The following is an 18696-nucleotide window of genomic DNA, read 5'->3' as shown; positions in this document are numbered from 1 at the left end:
ATGGTTTTGAGTCTAACATTTCAGTCTTTAATTCACTTTGAGTTTATTCTTGTGTATGGTGTAAGAAGGTGGTCTAGTTTTATACCTATGGCTTTTTAAAAAATAAATCCTGATTTTTTTAAATGAAAAATTATATATAGGCCATATAATATAATGCACATGGTATAATACATTTAAATACATTTCTTATGCTGTGTGTGTGTGTGTGTGTGTGTGTGTGTGTGTGTGTGTTTTCAGGAAACACATTTTATCAAGGATGACTGGCATTTTTGTTTAAACCATACATTTTCTCTATAAAACTGTGAAGTAGACAAGACAAGTACTCTGACCATTTCAGACAGAAAGACGACCCTGCATTCAGGGTTGGCAAAAGTAGGCTTACAGTTGTGAGTATGTAAAACACAGAGCATATTCTTGTGTTGTTTTTTATTAATTATTGTATTATTTCCATACAAACAACTGTAAACCTATGTTTGCCCCACCCTGTATAAAATGGCTAGCAATAGGTGAGACTGGAATTAAAATTTAACCCCTCTAAGAGATTTCCAGTGTTTTCCCTGCTACACTTTTTTTCTGCTTATCCTTTCAGTTTTGGATATAACCACCCAAGGAGAGGATCAGGAGCAAAGCCAAGAACAGAAAGAGTCTGCAAATGTCATTATGAAAGCTCTGGATAAACAGTAATTTTACTCAGATCTGAGAACTAGAAAGCTGGCTGAAAAACTGCAGTGTAAAGATTGACGAAACTGGATGGCAAATCAATATTTATCCAGAATAAACTTTATTGACCAATTACTTAAATTTCAAAGAAGTTAATTTGTGTTGCAGCAGCTTTGCAGATGTTTTCCAAAGGGCTGAAGACATAGCCTGATCCTGTTTGGTTTGCAGAAAGCATTGTGTGCCGTGCTTTAGAGTACAACCAGAGGTCAGCATTTTGGTGACAGCACAAAAGGCCTTTAAGGTCAAGAAGCTTCTGTGAGGTTAGTTGGGTGCTGGCTCTCCAGTGATCGAATCCTGATCTCTAACCAGGATAACCCAGTCTGCTCTTGAAATGAGATTTCTAACAGGAATTAACCACGACCTCTTTTTCTTCTCTTTACAAAGCAAGCTGCTTTGTCATCCTTCCTTTATTGAAACTGCCACAAAAGAAGAGTCTGAGAGAGTTGTCCTGAAGAAGGTGCTACAGATAATAGACAAAAGGAGTTGTAGGCAATTGCTCACTTCCCCTCCCTGCATTATTGCTCAGAGAATACGCGTAGAGAATGCCCTTAGAGAATACTCAGATAGGTTTTAGGGTAACAATGGCTTGGTTTTAATGTTCATGAATAAAAGAAGGAGCCTGTGAAGAAGAGTCTGAATTTGGAAGGCAGTAGAGAAGTATCAAGAGGGAAAAGGAACAGTGGGCTGAATTTGAAGAAGTAGAATAGGAAGGAAGTAATCTTTTTTCTGTATCACCCCCAGTGACCTTGGCTTTGTCAAATGCATCATAGTTTTCAGCAATATCTCAGCCACAGCAAGGAAGAAGCCCATCCTTAAAGGGCTGCATTAACTCCTCTCAGCTAGTTGGAGAAGGTGTGTGTGTGTGTGTGTGTGTGTGTGTGTGTGTGTGTGAATTTCAATCGAATTCATTTTGTTTGTTTTGCTCTGTGAAGGGAGGAGAAATGGAACTTAATAAGTGCCTAAGTTCTTCTGAACCTCAAAATAGCCTCGCTGGTTGGAGACATTGCTGCTTACCCAACTTGTCATGGTTATAGGGAACGGGAACTTTAGAATTGAAAATTGCATCCATGTTTGAGGAACTGTACTCTATCCCTATCCCGACGTCAGAGTGGTCATTTTAAATATCTTAAAGTTAAAAAGCTTCATCTTGTATTGGGATCATAATTTAGGACTTGAAGACATTTGAAATCAAATTTATGCAAATTTTTAAGAAGTTTTGCTCACCCACACATACAAACATTTCAGCCACCTTAAGCCATGTTAATGTGAGTGAGAAATAATGTAAAGAGCATCCTTTAGAGCAAGCATGTGAAACTCATGGCCCACAGGCTGCCTGCAGCCCACAACAAATATTTTTGCAGCCCAGCCAATATAACAGTATGTAAGAAACGTTTTAATAAAAATATTGTAACTTACTTTTTACAATATCCTGTTATACATAATTATTAATAACAAACTACAATGTTCGCTAATGACTGATTACTATAATCACGTTGCATTCATTTCCCTTACGTGCCTTATGCAAAGGCGCACCATTTCTCCCCACTAATACTAGCAGCGAATATTTTAGCAGCCGATTACCATGTCATTAGTCTTGGTCTTACTTGTTTGGTGTGCACAACGGGAAATATTTCACTTTTGGAGAACAAGAAAAATAGGTTTATTTGTGTTACGCTTATTATTATGTGCAGTTATTCAGTGTCTGGTAAGTTAATGTTCAAGAAAAAATATTAATTTTTATTAAAATGTTCTATTACTTTATGTTAATGATGACTCATTTATTTCAGCCCTTTGTATTCAGCATGTCTCCATCGAAATAAACCTACGTTTCTATGAAAATTTAAGCTTTTGTTTTTTTGCGGCCCACATAAACTTAAACCTTGTTTATTTGGCCCGTGTTAGCCTTTGAGTTTAACATGCTTGCTTAGAGGATGAATAGGGGCTGCCAGCTTTGTCTCAATCCTCTTCCTGGTCACACAGTTCTATTATCCAGCTGTGGGCTTCTGGATGATAACTTGCCAACCAGAGCTTTTAAACATCTGTTTAGAAAGTTCTTTAGTCAGTTTTCTCTCTTCATGGAAATTGTGAGGTTTAAATGTTGATTTTGTCCCTTGTAATCAGAGTCCTGGGCAATACATTTATTCATTTGGGGGATATTTATAGAAGTTATGTTCTCAAAAACCCCAATGGATTTGAATAAGAACTATTTCTATAACAGTTGCATCAAACAGTAAAGGGCCCTGTTAAAATACAAATATTATTGAAAAGGACTGCACATCAAGTCTCTACCCTCTGTGATCACTTTAACAGTAACTATCCGTCTTTTATCAATATCTTGGAGTCTTGCTAGAAAAATCAGCGCAGGTTAGTTGCAAAGGAAAAGAAAGGCCTGAAACAAGGATCATTCCTGAAACAATAAGCTTTTGGTTTGAAGATGCCCAGATGTATGATATGGGAAGTTAACTTCCATAAAATGGGCATAAATAACACTTAGCTCTGAGGGTTGCCTGACAATTAACTGGGATAATACATATTAAGGTATTGAATATGGTGCCTACCACTTATTTCATGTTCAGCAAATGTCAGATATTGCTATTATAATAAAAACTAGAGGCCCAGTGCATGAAATTCGTGCAGTTGGGGGGTCCCTCAGCCTGACCTGTGCCCTCTCACAGTCTGGGAGCCGTTGGGGGATGTCCGACTGCCACAGAGGCGGGAGAGGCTCCCGCCACCACTGCTGCGCTTGCCAGCCATGAGCCTGGCTCAGGGCTTCTGGCTCAGCGGCGCTCCCCCTGTGGGAGTGCACTGATCACCAGGGAGCAGCTCCTGCATTGAGTGTCTGCCCCCTGGTGGTCAGTGCGCGTCATAGCGACTGGTCATTCCACCCTTGGGTCGATTTGCATATTAGCCTTTTATTCCATAGGATAGTAAAATATTTCACATAATTGAATACGTTTTTGATTTATGAAGTACTTCAAAATCTTTCATCATATCATTACTGTTTAGTTTTTATTTACAGTTCTGTCTAGTCTTTATTTACAGTTCTGTTTAAAAATATGGTATAGTCTTTGGGATTTGCACACCTGGAAATGTACCAGTACCTTTAGTACCTGTGCTTATAATATTTTTTGTGTATACCTAAGGTAATCATATTGTAATTCATTGTTCATGACACTTTGTGTGACCCAAGTCATTATTTCTATTTGTATCTGTGTCTGTGTACAATTAATTTCAAATGCATCTGACATATGTCTTGTGACAGGGAACCAAAATCATTTATATTGGCAAGCCTAAATGTCATCCATGGCCCTCCAGAGAAAGACATTTTAACACTTTTTTTACATTTCAACACTTTTCTACCACTTGATAGGATAACAGAGCTAACTGAGACATAATTTACATTTATGGAATATAGATTTACTGATTTTTGCCCACTTTCTTCCCAAAACTATGTTCAACAAATACATCTAAGAAATAGTTTTGTGGGGAGGTAATATTCCTGAGGTTCTCATTTATGGGCTGGCATAATCTATACAGAGATTATTAAGCATTAGTTGGACAACCTTTAGAAAAATGCTATTCTCCACTAATAATGATATTACTATTTTTTTTAGTAGATAGCTTCTGGTCATCATTTTCTAGTCCTCACAGAATCTGGGAAGAGCTATATAGCTACAGCATCTAAATAACCCAGTCTTGTAGAAAAAGATATAATGGAGAACCAGCAACTGACTTTTTAAAACTACAATAACACAAATTTATTATCTTATCATAGATGAACACAAGCCTTAGAAAAGGGCAAGGCAGCCAGTGGTAAATATGGTCTGCAGGCTGTAACTTTGGGGCTTTCAAAAATGGAGAATTGGTTTCTTTTCACTCTGACCTTGAGTATTTTTGCTTTGACATCTTTCCTCTTGCTATCAGTCATGGCCCTGCAAGGACTGACAAATGGAGCAAACTTTGGTTTTTGGGTGAAGTCACAAGCAAAAGATAACTCTTAAAAGACAACTGTCTTTTTGCATCAGATTTGAGCTATTTTGCTTTTCTTAACCTAAAAGGAGAGAGCCAAATGCCAATTCCAGTTTATCACATGTCCTTTCATAGAGCTGCTGGTAAAGCAATTAACTTCGTAAATGACAGCCATGGTAGATACTGGTTCCGTTATTGCCATTTTATGCAGACCGAGTATGTGTTTTCCCAAGATTAAAATTTTATGACAAGATATTTTTAAGTCATAATACAGAGCTGTTATTTGTCAAAGAGGTTATATTTGTTTGTGGCTGTAGCAGAAATCTCAGAGGAAAAATTCCCAGGCTCCATTGTACTTTTAAGAAGTACATAAACCTGAAGAGTAAGGCTTTTCTTTCAGAATAGATTTTGTTTTGACTTTGCAAGTTCAGACTTCCTCTAAGCAGTATAACATTTGGAATAGGCACATACAATATTTCAGGGTGTTGGTGTCAATGCTTTTTTTCAAATATTCCTAGGGAAAGTCTGAGGATAGATTTCTTCTCTCTTCTCTCTACTTTCCCAGTTTCCCTGAGTTGCCTTGATGCAGAGTCTGGGCGAAGGGCTTCAGGTCCTGTGTCCACCCAAGTCCAGGAGACCATTCACCAGTGGAGACCATTGCTGTTGTGACAGTGTTTAATAAAAGAGATTCACTGGGCGCCTAAGGCTGGAAGGGATTGTCCAAATCAAATGTAGAATTCTGTCACTTTTCAAATGGGAAACTGGGATATAGGGAGATGAAGGGGCCTGACAAGGTCCTGTTATTCACTAGTGTCAGAGATGTGATCCGGGCAAACTGACTCTCCATTTAGTGATCTTCTCAGTAACTCCCCAGTGTTCTTTTTGCTTCCCTCTTGATTTGCTTCCATCCCACTCCATTCCACTGGTCCCTGATGCTGACAGGATATGGCTTTGGCCTCAGTCCTGCCCTTTGGATATACTTACCCAGTGGGATTTCCGTGGCATTTTCTGAGCTGCCCTTGTCTTGGACTTGATGCCTCTGGCGTTTTTAGTTCTGACGACCTGGAGAAGGACTCCTTCTTCATCTGTGGGCTTTTACTACTGTGCTGCTGCTGTGTCTGCTCCCACCATCACCATGGTTTGTTCAGTTACTACCCTCTGTCAGGGATTGTGCTTGACACTTTGTAAAAACAAGCTCTGAACTCCACACAACAGCTCTTTAGGTGGGTATTTTACCACCTTGTAGTTGAGGAAATAAAAACTCAGAGAGGTTAGATCATGTTCCCATCAACTTAGGGTGGTAAATGTGAGCTGTGATAAAAACCCAGGCATGTCCAAATCCCATTTCCCTCTCCAGGACACCCTTCATCCCATCTGACCTGCTCACAGCTCAGATCATGACTAACAAACCATGGCAAGTCGTATGAGGCTTCCATCTTTGGGCTTGTTTGGTGCTGGTCTTTCCCAGCGGTCTGCTCTTAGGGCCCTGTTCCATGTTACATGTCATTCTATTGGCTGAACAAAAACAGTAACTCCTTTTTGCTAAAACAGTAACTTCCGGATTGAAACCCCAGCTGAAAACAGACCCTCCAATGGACAGATTATAGAATGCTGTGATATATTTGAGGTAACACAATTGATTTCATGTTCTTTCCTACTTGTCACTTCTGCAGCTCACGAGAACAATTCTTTTTAATCATTTCACATTCACTATCCTGAAGGCAGCACGGTCAGAAGGGGTCTTGGCAGCCCTTGTTCCAACAGCTGCCAAAGCATATCTGCTGCCTTGTAGCTAAAACAGGTTGCCTCTACCTACTTTTCCCTACCTGAGCGTTAAAGGGACTTAGACGACTCTCACGTGACAGCCTTTCATTAGAGAATTCCTGGTAAATTACTTCATTGCATGAGTGGAAAAGAAGGAAAAAATGTTCATTGACCACCTATAATGTGCATATAAATATGCTAGAAATTTTCACAAATAATATCTCAATTCATTTTCCCAGTAACTATATGAAATATGGAATTTTATTCTCATTTTAGAGTGACATTAAATGGCTTATTCCAGATCACACAATTGGAAATGAGTACAGTTGGCATTTGAATCTGGGAGAGACTGACTCTATGTATATGACTAGGTTACCCCTGAATACTCCCAGGGGCTGGGGCCCAGGCGTCTGTCACCCTGTCCATCATTATTCTCACCCTATGAGGGTTACACAGGGACCCTGGCTTCACAAATCCTAAAAAGGTTCTTCACTAATCATTGAAATATTTATCGCATTTTAATAAAGAATGGTGATTTCCGTTGTCATAGACAAACTACATTAGAAATCTGTAACTTCCTATAGTTTCTATTTTCCACACCCCACTCAGTGACCGCGTAGACTTATGGTGAAGAATGATACCCTGGTAGGCAAAGACCCAGTGGATTCTTCCATCTGGTGGTTTGATGAAAAACCAAGGCAATATCTATTTTGTCTATGTGTTGAGTCCCAAGGGAAGGAATTCATCTAACTAGAGTGGCTGACAAATTTTTTACTCTGGATCGATAGCTCCATGCCTGAACTTGAAAAGAAAGAGAACTCTATTCCTAACCATTGTGATCTTTCTCTTCCCCTCAGACCCCCTCCTGGTTTCATCCTCTATGACAGGCTCTTTCCATCTCCGCAACACCTGAGCCCCTACACAGGGCCAGTATGCATCGAGCCTTCTTTTAAAAGACATCCCTTTCTAAGAAGTGGAACGTAGATTATTTATTTTATTTTTTAAAGTTTAGGTAACCTTCCTAAACGTGAATTTCTTTCTTTTAAAATAAGAAGGTTTAAGTTGAAAACATTTCAGGACTCAATGTGTTTCTAAAACAGGTTAAGATAAATGAGCCTTAAGGAGCGATTTGAATTCTTTACCCAGCATAAATGTGAGCAGTGGGCTCCCCAGCCCACTGCTGTGGGGCAGAGGGTTGTTGCCATTTCTCTCAGGTTCTATTCACAGAGCCTCCTTTCCGAGTCCTCTTCATAGCCATCCATTCTCTCTATCGTTCCTTTATTCTTTTCTAGTCACACACCAGTTCTCGCTGCCTCTGCCCTCAGGGGCTTATGACCCCAATTTTCTCCTGATTTTCCTACCAAGGCTGGTCCTGCTCAAACTTGTTATAAATTTCATCAGATCATATTCAATTCAACCAATGTCTGTTTAGTGTCAACCATGTGAAGGCCTGTGATGGTTGCTATTTCCATTCTGGTGGTACAATCTCATCAAGTAGAAAATTTTGTAGAAAGAGAAGCCTGAGGTAATTTTATTAATCCGTCTCCCCTTTTTAAACGATCTTTATGGTGTTTGTTTTATGTGCAAATAAAATATGATTTTGAAAGTATTCTTTGTTATATATTAACTAGAGGCACGGTGCACTCGGGGGTAGGGGGTCCCTCAGCCCGGCCTGTGCCCTCTCGCAGTCTGGGACCCCTCGGGGGTGACCACTTGCTGGCTTAGGCCTGCTCCCAGGGGAATTGGGCCTAAGATGGCAATCAGACATCCCTCTGGCAGCCCGGCAGCCCTCGGGGGATGTCCACTTGCCAGCGGGGAGCAGACCTAAGCTGCAGTCAGACATCCTTAGCGCTGCTGAAGAGGCAGGAGAGGCTCCCACCACCACTGCTGTACTGGCAGCCGTCAGCCTGGCTTGTGGCTGAGCAGAGCTCCCCATGTGGGAGCACACTGACCACCAGAGAGCAGCTCCTGCATTGAGCGTCTGCCCCCTGGTGGTCAGTGTGTGTCATAGTGACCAGTCATTCCCAGTCTTTCTGCTGTTAGGGTCAGTTTGCATATTACCCTTTTACTCTATAGGATAGAGGCCTGGTGCATGGGTAGGGGCCGGCTGGTTTGCCCTGAAGGGTGTCCCGGATCAGGGTGGGGGTCCCGCTTGGGTGCCTGGCCAGCCTGGGTGAGGGGCTGATGGCTATTTGCAGGTTGGCCACACCCCCTTCAGGGTGGGGGTCCCCACTGGGGTGTCTGGCAAGTCTGGGTGAGGGGCTGAGGGCCGTTTTCAGACTGACGGGAGACTGAACCTCACAGACTCTTTTTTTTTCTTTTTTCTTTTTTTTTATCCTGGAATTTATTCACCTTCTATAGCTGTCACTGAAGCTGAGAGCTGGCTCCAGCTCTGAGGCCGTGGCTGGCTGAAAGCAGGTATCTGGGGTTTGTTTAGCTTCTATAATTGCAACATTGTTGCATCCAGAGCTCAGAGCTGGGCCACGGCAGGCGGAGAACCTTGGCTTCCTCCATCACTGGAGCAAGCAAGCCTCATGTTCGCTTCAGCTGCGTGGCTGCTGGCTGCCATCTTTGTTGTCAGTTAATTTGCATATCCTGCTGATTAGCCAATGGGAAGCGTAGCGGAGGCATGGTTAATTACCATGTTTGTCTATTATTAGATTGGATAAGAATTTTAATAAGAAAACATATATATGACATGTTAGTTATCCAATTTAAGCACCCAAAAGGAAGAAATAACATACTTACCTACTGAGTTTTATATTGTTTTCAAAAGTATCCATGTCCAGCCACAAGGTTTAGTATCCTAAAAGCCTCCATTCTGTGTTTAAGAAATTTTGTGTTATAGGGAAAAACATGCTTAAATAATTGAGGTTGCTTATGAATTAGGAAAGTATTTATTAATATATTTTATACTCATTAAGATAATATAGTAAAGACAGCCAATTAAATAAAGAGAAAGTCAGTAATAGTTTACACATCTTAAATTAAAGGGGAATAAAGCATTCTTCGCTCAAAGAAACCCGTTTTAGCCATTTTAGTTCTCCAAGTTTTAATGAGATGCTTATTAATTTAATTAGCTTGGAAGGTATTATGTAGGATTATCCTACTAAATTGGTATTTGTTCCAAAAGCAATGCAATTGAATTGTTGACTCTTGCCTTCTAGGTACCACAGTAATTCCAGATACACAGAATAATTAATGACTAAGATGAAACAAGTAAATAAAGCATTGGAAATTCTTTAGCATATGTAAATAAGCAATTCTCAGTCCTGATTCACTCTTAGTTTTGTTCATTACCACTTTAAGCCAAAACACATCCTGGAAATTTCTCTTTCATAAAACCCTTCTTCCTTCTTTCCTGAAAGATCCTTAAATACAGTTTTAAACTCAGGGTTACTGTCCCTCAGATTTATTTAATGCCTTGTTGGCAGCTTTGCAGCACCCTCCCCCTTCCAGTTTAATACCACTTCTTATATGAAAACATTCTTGAACTATCCATTCAATTGGACAGTTCTCTTTTTGAAACCCCATTCCTTTTATTCAAACTTCTGGTGCAGTTACTTTGATAGTTACCCTATTTATCTTAATTATATTGTGAGCTTCTCAAGTACTATATTCCCTTGTCTTAGTTTGCCCAGCAGCATCTATCATGGACCTTGCAGACAATGAGTGCTCAACAAACACTGGCTAAAATGAATTATTGAGTTACTATTTGGTACCAGTGTGTTAGCAATGGGAAGTCAATATTTATAGTTCAGAAAGAATGGACAAAGCATGCCCTTTGTCTAATCACATGATTATTTCTTTTTAATTTTATAATATACTGGAAGCCTGGTGCATGAAATTTATGCACACGGGGGTCACGGGTCTCTCAGCCTGGCCTGCACCCTCTCACAATCCGGGACCCCTTGGGGGATGTCCGACTGCCAGTTTAGGCCCGATCCCCAGCAGTCGGACATCCCTCTTGCAATCCAGGACCACTGGCTCCTAACTTCTGGCCTGGCTGCCTGCCTGATTGCCCCTAACCACTCTTCCTGCCTGCCTGATCACTCCTAAACACTCTGCTGCCTGCCTGATAACCCCTAATTGCCTCTGCCTGCCTGTCTGATTGCCCCTAACCACTCTGCTACTGCCTGATGCCCCTAACTGTTTGCCTGCCTGCCTGATCACTCCTAACCACTTGCCTGCCTGCCTGATCACTGCTAACCACTCACCTGCCTGCCTGATTGCCCCTAACTACTCTGCCTCAGCCCCTGCCACCGCAGTTTCATCTGGAATGATGTTTGGAATGATGTCCGGAAGGTCATTCGGTTGTCTGGTCTAATTAGCATATTATGCTTTTATTATTATAGATTAGATTGCTATTTTTATAATTCAAAAATTAACAAAAGTTGAAAATATTAACAATCTACATATTTCAAATTATGTAATTTAAAAATTTTCTCTATTTCAATATTTTATAGGCATTTGTATACTTTTTAGACACTCAGACCAACTATTAATCTTTCAGATTCTAATGAGGTTTTTATAATATAGAATTTAATTTGTGAGAATTAAAACCATTGTATCTGAATAGTCTACACTTTTTTTCCTTTAGTTTTTCAGAAATAAGCTCTATCTCATTACAGTGGTGAAGTTAAATGGCCCTCAAAATTTCAAAACCATATGTGATTTTATGTCCATAGAAGCATTTTTAAGAGTTTCAAAATCAGTGGTCTTTATTTTGTTTATGTTTTTACTTATTTTTAATAAATTAGTGTTTGTGGAATAAATAGCTTCATTGGCATTATGTGTTTTCCCTACAATAGAGATTTATTTGGGAAAAATTATATGGGTATTGGATTTTTGACCCTATCCAGTATGGCATTCAATCTCTTTTAGCAATCTTAAGCTTCACATATCAAAAAGTAAACCACTGGTCTGCTCCTCCACAAAACCTCCTCATCTCTACTAATGGCAACTTCATCTTTCCGTCTGACCAGGCCAGAAAGCATGGAGTCATTCCTGAGTCCTCCATGCCAGATCACACCACCATTATTTCTTACCTGTATTACTATAATGGCCTCCAAAAAACCCCACCACCAACAAAACAAACAAACAAAATCACATTCCTTCTATTCTTGTTCATTTATTTCCTTTATTTCCTATTCTCAAAAAGTAGTCAAAGTAACACTTTTAAAACATGGGTCAGATAATGCTACTTTTCTGCTCCAAACGTTCAATGGCTCTGCATTTCACTCATAGTGAAAGGCACGGTCCTTACCTGATTTACAAGGCTCTAAATGACATGCCTCCTTCCCTTACTACCACTCCAGACCTGCCTTGTCACCTCTCTGACTTCTTGCCTTCACTCATTCTGTTTCAGCCAGTCAACCTTATTGCTATCACTTGAACATGCCAGGTACTCTGAGGGCAAAAATCCAAACATTTGCTTTGCACATAAGTAGATGCTCAATAAATATTTGTTGAATTAAATTGAAGTTAGTTTCCAATTAGTAGCTATTATAAGATTTAGAACTTGGGATTGCCATTCTTCTTTTGTTTGAGTTGTATTTTGTAGCATCAATCTAATACACAAGTTTTTTTACTCTTTCAAATAGCCTCCTCCCCTCAACCCCCAGTTGGTAAGGTGGGCTTGGATAAACTTTGATGGTATATTCTGAAAGATAAATAAGATGGAAAACCATAATTATCTTAATTGTTAGAATTACAAATAAGCATGTTGTTTAGAGAATTGACCAAAGTAGGAGGGCTTTTCTAATTTTATGAAATGATTTAAAATAATTATCTATGATAGAATTAGAGATTTATAAGAATGAATTTTCTTACAATTCTCTCAAGGATACCACCTGCCTAATTTAAATGTAGTAGAAAGTGAAATAGATTATTAGATACATGCATAGCTACAAGTGTTGTTTTTAAATAATTCATTCATAAACATGATAATATTTGTAAGTAGCCTAAATGTTAAGAATTTTTTTTGAGAAAAGATAAATAAATTATAACATCATCTACAAAAATATGTGAAAGGTTTACTAAGTTTTTTAGATGACATTTCATAGAAATAACAAGTAAGTTTTTTTTTCCAAAAGGAATTATAAAGCACAATATAATCTTGCCTTCTGTGATGACCAGTGTAAGAATCTATGTTTATGTTTGCCTATGCTTGAAATACTTTATATACAGCATCAAGTTTTTAAATTTATGATGTTAGTGTTTTCTAGGGCAATGTGAATAAAATACAGAAATGCATTGCATTTAATTTAATTTTTCATTGATTTTAGAGAGAAAGGGAGATAGATAGATGATAGATAGATAGATAGATAGATAGATATAGATTTGTTATTCCACTTATTTATGCATTCATTGGTTGACTCTTGAATGTGCCCTGATCAGGGATTGAATCTGCAACCGTGGTTTATTGGGACAGCATTCAAACCAACTGAGCTAGCTGGCCAGGGCCAGAAATGCACTGAATTTAAATGTTTTTATTATTGGGCAATAATTTGTTTATAATAACGACTAGAGGTCCAGTGCATGGATTCATGCACATTGAAAGGAAATTAATTAGAAGGGTGGCTGGCGGGGCAGGACTGGGCAAGTTGGGCCAAACATGCCCTGGAGCCAACCTCCTGCAGTCCCTCCCTGGCTGGCCACACCTGGGGCAGTGCTGGGGCTCAAAGGGCAACTGCAGAGTGAGCGGGGTCCCTCTGGCAGGTGGGGTCCCTCAGCCTGGCCTGCAAGGATTTGGCCAAAGTTGTCAGTCCGACATCCCCTAATGGGTCCCAGAGTGCAAGAGGTCACTCTGCAAAGTTGCTGTCACTCGGCAGCTCCTGAGTTGAGCATCTGCCCCTGGTGGTCATTGAGCAACATTGAGCATCATAGCTACCAGCCGGTCAGCCAGTCGCTTAAACTTTTATATTTATAGATGTTTTAATCATGAGTACATCTTCCAATTAAAGTGAATAAATCCTTTTTTTGCTTAAAAGTATTCATTTACAGCCTAAAAGTTTTTTTAGCAGGATCTCTATTAGGCTTGAGCAAGATTTCAATACCTAACTGATCAATATTACTAGTAACTAAAATATCTATATATATAAAAGCCTAAGTGACGTTGTGACTGAACAACCAGAGTGACTGGAACAACTGGTCACTGTGATGTGCACTGACCACCAGGGGACAGTCGCCCAACACAGGAGCTGCCGCCAATCACCGATGGGGCCTGAAGGCAACCTCCCAGTCCCTTCCCCTGTTCCTCCTCCTGGCCAGCAGGCCCCGATCACTTGATCTGGGTCTGCTGGCCAACCTCCTGGTCCCTCCCCCTGGCCAGCAGGTCTCGATAGTCTGATTGGGGCTGGGCCCTGGGCTGGGACAGGGAACCAGGAGTGGGTGGTGGCAGATGTGGGTGGTGAGGGAGGTGGGAACCGGATCGGCCCTGATTGCCATGCAGGCCTAGGGATCCCACCCGTGCATGAATTTTGTGCTTTGGGCCTCTAGTTTGATAAATAATTTTGTATCGGTAAGATACAGACACTATTTAAGAAGGAGTCCTCAGGGAAACAAAAAAATCAACAGTAGAGACAAAAACAAAATCACCAGAAAAAACATTGTCTTTGTTTGGATGGCCATAACAAATACCTTAGGATGAATGGCTTACCCAACAAAAATTAATTTCCTCACAGTTATGGGGCTTGGGAAGTTTAAGATCAGAGTGCCAACAAGGTTCATGGTCAGTTTCTGGTGAGAGTTCTCTTCCTGGCCTGCAGATGGCTGCCTTTTTTCTCTACTTTCATATGGCCTTAACTCTGTGTGTGCATCAGGGGGTAGGATGGAAGGCGTAAAGAGAGGAGGGAGGGAGGTAGAGAAAGAGAGCAAGTGAGATAAAAAAGAAAGAGAGAGAGATATTCCTCTTCTTATAAAGAACCCAATCCTCATTCTTATTGGATTAAGATCCCACCCTTATGACCTTACTTAACCTTAATTACCTACCTAAGGGCTTATTCCAAAATACTATGACATTGGAGGTTACAGTTTTAATATATGAATGTTTTTGGGTGGAGGCACAATTCAGTCGATAGCAACACAATGATAAAGGCATGTTCATATATTAGTGCTATTACCCAATGCATCATGTATAATATTCAGCAAAATATTACTAGGCATGTTAATAGGCAAGTAACCCCACAGACTGAAGAGACAAAGCATGTACCAAAAACCAGACTCAGATATGGTATAGATTTTGGAATTATGAAATAGGAAATTAAAAATAACTATAATAGCCCTAACCGGTTTGGCTCAGTGGATAGAGCATCGGCCTGTGGACTCAAGGGTCCCAGGTTTGATTCCGGTCAAGGGCATGTACCTTGGTTGCAGGCACATCCCCAGTGGGGAGTGTGCAGGAGGCAGCTGATCGATGTTTCTCTCTCATCGATGTTTCTAACTCTCTATCCCTCTCCCTTCCTCTCTGTAAAAAATCAATAAAATATATTTAAAAAATTTTTTTTAAATAACTATAATAAATATGCTATATATTCTAATGGAGAAAATAAATATAGAAAAATAGATGGATAATGTAAGCAGATAAATGGAAATTCTAAGAAAGAACCAAAAGAAAATTCTTGGAGTTCAAGAATGCCTTTGATGGGCTCATCAGTTGACTGGACAGGGTCAAGGAAAGAATTGGTGAGCTTGAAGATATGTCTGAAGAAATGTACACAACGAGAATGGAAAGAGAAAACAAAAACCTAGAACAGAATATTTAAGAACTGAGGACAAAAGACCAAATATTACAACAAAAGATGCTCTCATTATTCTTATGGCTGAGGAAATTGCAAGGGTTTGGGGAGCTGTAAGCCCAGGAAATGTGGTCAAAGACCAAACATATAAATCAAATATTATTAAAGTACATACAGATTGGGGAAAAAGAAATAAAATTGTCTTTGCGGATTAAAAGATTTTCTGTGAAGACAATGACACAATAGACAGAAATGAAACAAAACCTCCTTGAATTAAAGAGTAAGTGTTACAATGTCACAAGTTGATATATAAAAGTGAAATGCTCTTCTATATGACAGCAATACATAATTGCAATTTTTAAAAAATATATATTTTTATTGATTTCAGAGAGGAAGGGAGAGGGAGAGAAATAGAAACAGCAATGATGAGAGAGAACGATTGATTGGCTGCCCCCTGCACGCCCCCTACTGGGGATCGAACCTGCAACCCGGGCACATGCTCTTGACTAGAATCAAATCCAGGACCCACCAGTCTGCCGGCCTATGCCCTATCCACTGAGCAAAACCAGCTAGGGCCATAATTGCAATCTTAAGTTAAAAACATAATACCACTTATATTGTTATAGCACCAAAAAGATATACTTAAATATAAATCTAACAAAGTATATTATAAAAATGTCCATTATCATCTACATTCTCCTAATACTTTATTATATGTTTCTTTTTTTACTCTGTTCTATGCAGTAGAGTATGAGTAATTATATTGATAATGATAATGCATCCAAATTTAAATATCATGTATCATTCTCCACTAAAAATTTTCATGACTAAAGATTTTTTTGTGTTGTTAGGATTATTTCTTAAAGGTATTTCCTTAGAAATAAAATTATTGGGTCAATGGATAATGGCTTTTGTCTGTTGAAGATTTAGGCATGATATGATACTGTTTAAATTTTAGATGATGTAATTAAATTGACAAATAAAAGCATTTTCTGTAAAATAAATTTCAGAATGCTTCTATAACCTAATTAAAATCTATTATAGCCTAAGTAAGCTATATATCTAACTAATAATATGTATAATCCCTTATAGATAAGTTTTGTGTTCTTCAACTGTCTGTGAGATTAGAATGTGTGCAGATAGCTGAAGAAGGAACACTGCTTTCTGTGTTTCTTAGGAATTATAGATGAGAAGGATTTATATATATCTGAATTCATTATCTACAATAATAAAAGCATAATATGCAAATCAACTGAACAACTGAACAGCAGAATGACCATCCAGACGACCTTCTGGACAACCTTCCAGATGACCATGTTATAACATGTACTGGCGTCAGGCCAGCCAAAGTGGGTGCGATGCGATTGGTCGGGGGTGGGGGGGGGCACCATCGCCCCACAATCGCCCTGCAGAGGGAGGCTCAGGCCCACCAGCCACGGGGGAGAGGGGGGGGCTCCACAATCACCCCCAATAGGGAGACCCAGGCCACCCTCTGCACAGCAATCGATCATGGAGCCCACGCTGGGTGGGCGGGGCTTCCTTCTGCTGGGCAATCAATCGTGGAGCTTTGCGATCAATCGCCCCAAAAAGGGAGGCCCAGGCCACCAGCCAGTGACGCTGTGGCGGGTGTGCGGGGCCAGCCAGTGATCACCCCACAGAGGGAGGTCCAGGCCAGCCAAGCGATTGCACCCCATGCCTGTCGCCCACAGAGGGAGGTAACTGGTGGCAGGGGAGAGGGGGCAGCACCGCACAGATGGCAAGCAGCGGCAGTGGCGGGGGCAGGGCCAGCTGCCCGCAGCTGGGGGAAGGAAAGCCCTGATAGGCCCTGATTGCTGGTCAGGCCTAGGGACCCTACCTGAGGGATCCCAGATTTTGAGAGGGTACAGGCTGGGCTGAGGGACACACACCCTCCATGCATGAATTTCATGCACCAGGCCTCTAGTATCATTAATACTTTCAACCAGCTTTATCATATCTACTTCAATTTCTTCAAAGATTTGAGAAATCACTGCTCTTTGATGAGCATTGAAAGCATGAACAAATTTTAACCCATGGTTTAATCTTGATGTCTTTAACAAAGATAGGGCTCTTATAAGTTGCAAAAAATTAAGAATGTCTGAGTCTGAAGGTGAGGTTGAGGCCATTCAGTCCAGTGTTTTTCCTTTTAGCATTTCTTTGAGGTCTTTCAGAGTTCTGCAAACATTTTATTTGATTTTTACTTAAAACTACATCTGACGCAAATTAAAGTTATAATGAGCAAATAAAGAAACATATGGATCTAAGTATGCTATTGTCAACTATGGCCCATTATGGTCATCATCAGGTTAATTTGAGTTGCCAATGTAATATACTTTTGTGAAGTCTCAAAAACAACACTTCTCTAGTCATATACAGAAATACATTTGAGTACCTTATAAACATGTTCTTGATTGAAGAGCATGTAATTATCATTGTTTCATTTGGTGTTTCTTTTATTTTTAACTTAGTTGTGATAAACTTGAGCAATATACTACTAGGGGCCATATGTGCCAAACCCAGTTAAGTGACAGTAAGTCTAAATCTAATAGTAAATTGTGTCTTAACCTTTTATCCTAATTTTTGCACTGACTCTTTCATTGTGCTACTTTGCACTTCTGGTTCAGTTTAGTGGAAGATTTCTCTGAGCTTTCATGGATTGTTTTTTTTCAAAGGTATCACTTGTACATACTTGTATATAAATCAGTATTTCCTTTTTCATGCTAGATACCAGTATAATAATCCTATCTAATAATAGAGAAACATGGTAATTAGCCGTACCTCCGCTACCCTTCCCATTGGCTAATCAGGGTGATATGCAAATTAACTGCCAACCAAGATGGCGGCCGGCAGCCAGGCAGCTGGAAGCGAACATGAGGCTTGCTTGCTTCAGTGACTGAGGAAGCCAACGTTCCCCACCTGCGGCTGCCGGCCTCTGAGCTTGCAGTTTGAAACATTGTTACAAATATAGAAGCTAAAAAAAACCCCAGAAACCTGCTTTCAGCCAGCCAGGATCTCAGAGCTGGAGTTGAAACAGTGTTTCGATTATAGAACCCAAACAAACCAGATACCTGCTTTCAGCAGCCGAGGCCTCAGAGCTGAAGCCAAGCCTCAGAGCTAAAGCTGGCCCAGAATTAAAAAAAAAGAAAAAAACGGAGCGGTTGGGAGCTTCAGTCACCCGCCAGCCTGAAAACAGCCCTCAGCCCCTCACCCAGACTGGCCAGGCACCCCAGTGGGGACCCCCACCCTGAAGGGGGTGTGACTAGTTGCAAACAGCCATCATCCCCTCATCCAGGCTGGCCAGGCACCCAAGTGGGACCCCCACCCTGATCCAGGACACCTTCAGGGCGAACCAGCCGGCCCCCACCCGTGCACTAGGCCTCTATCCTATATAGTAAAAGGGTAATATGCCTCCCAGCACCGGGATCAGCGGAGCCGCGAGGCCTCCCAGCACCAGGATCAGCATGACAGGGGCAGCGCCCAACCCCCT

Source organism: Myotis lucifugus, unplaced genomic scaffold (genome assembly GCF_000147115.1).
Source record: "Myotis lucifugus unplaced genomic scaffold, Myoluc2.0 scaffold_23, whole genome shotgun sequence".
NCBI classification, from domain to species: domain Eukaryota; kingdom Metazoa; phylum Chordata; class Mammalia; order Chiroptera; family Vespertilionidae; genus Myotis; species Myotis lucifugus.
Note: the sequence above shows the minus strand (reverse complement) of the source record.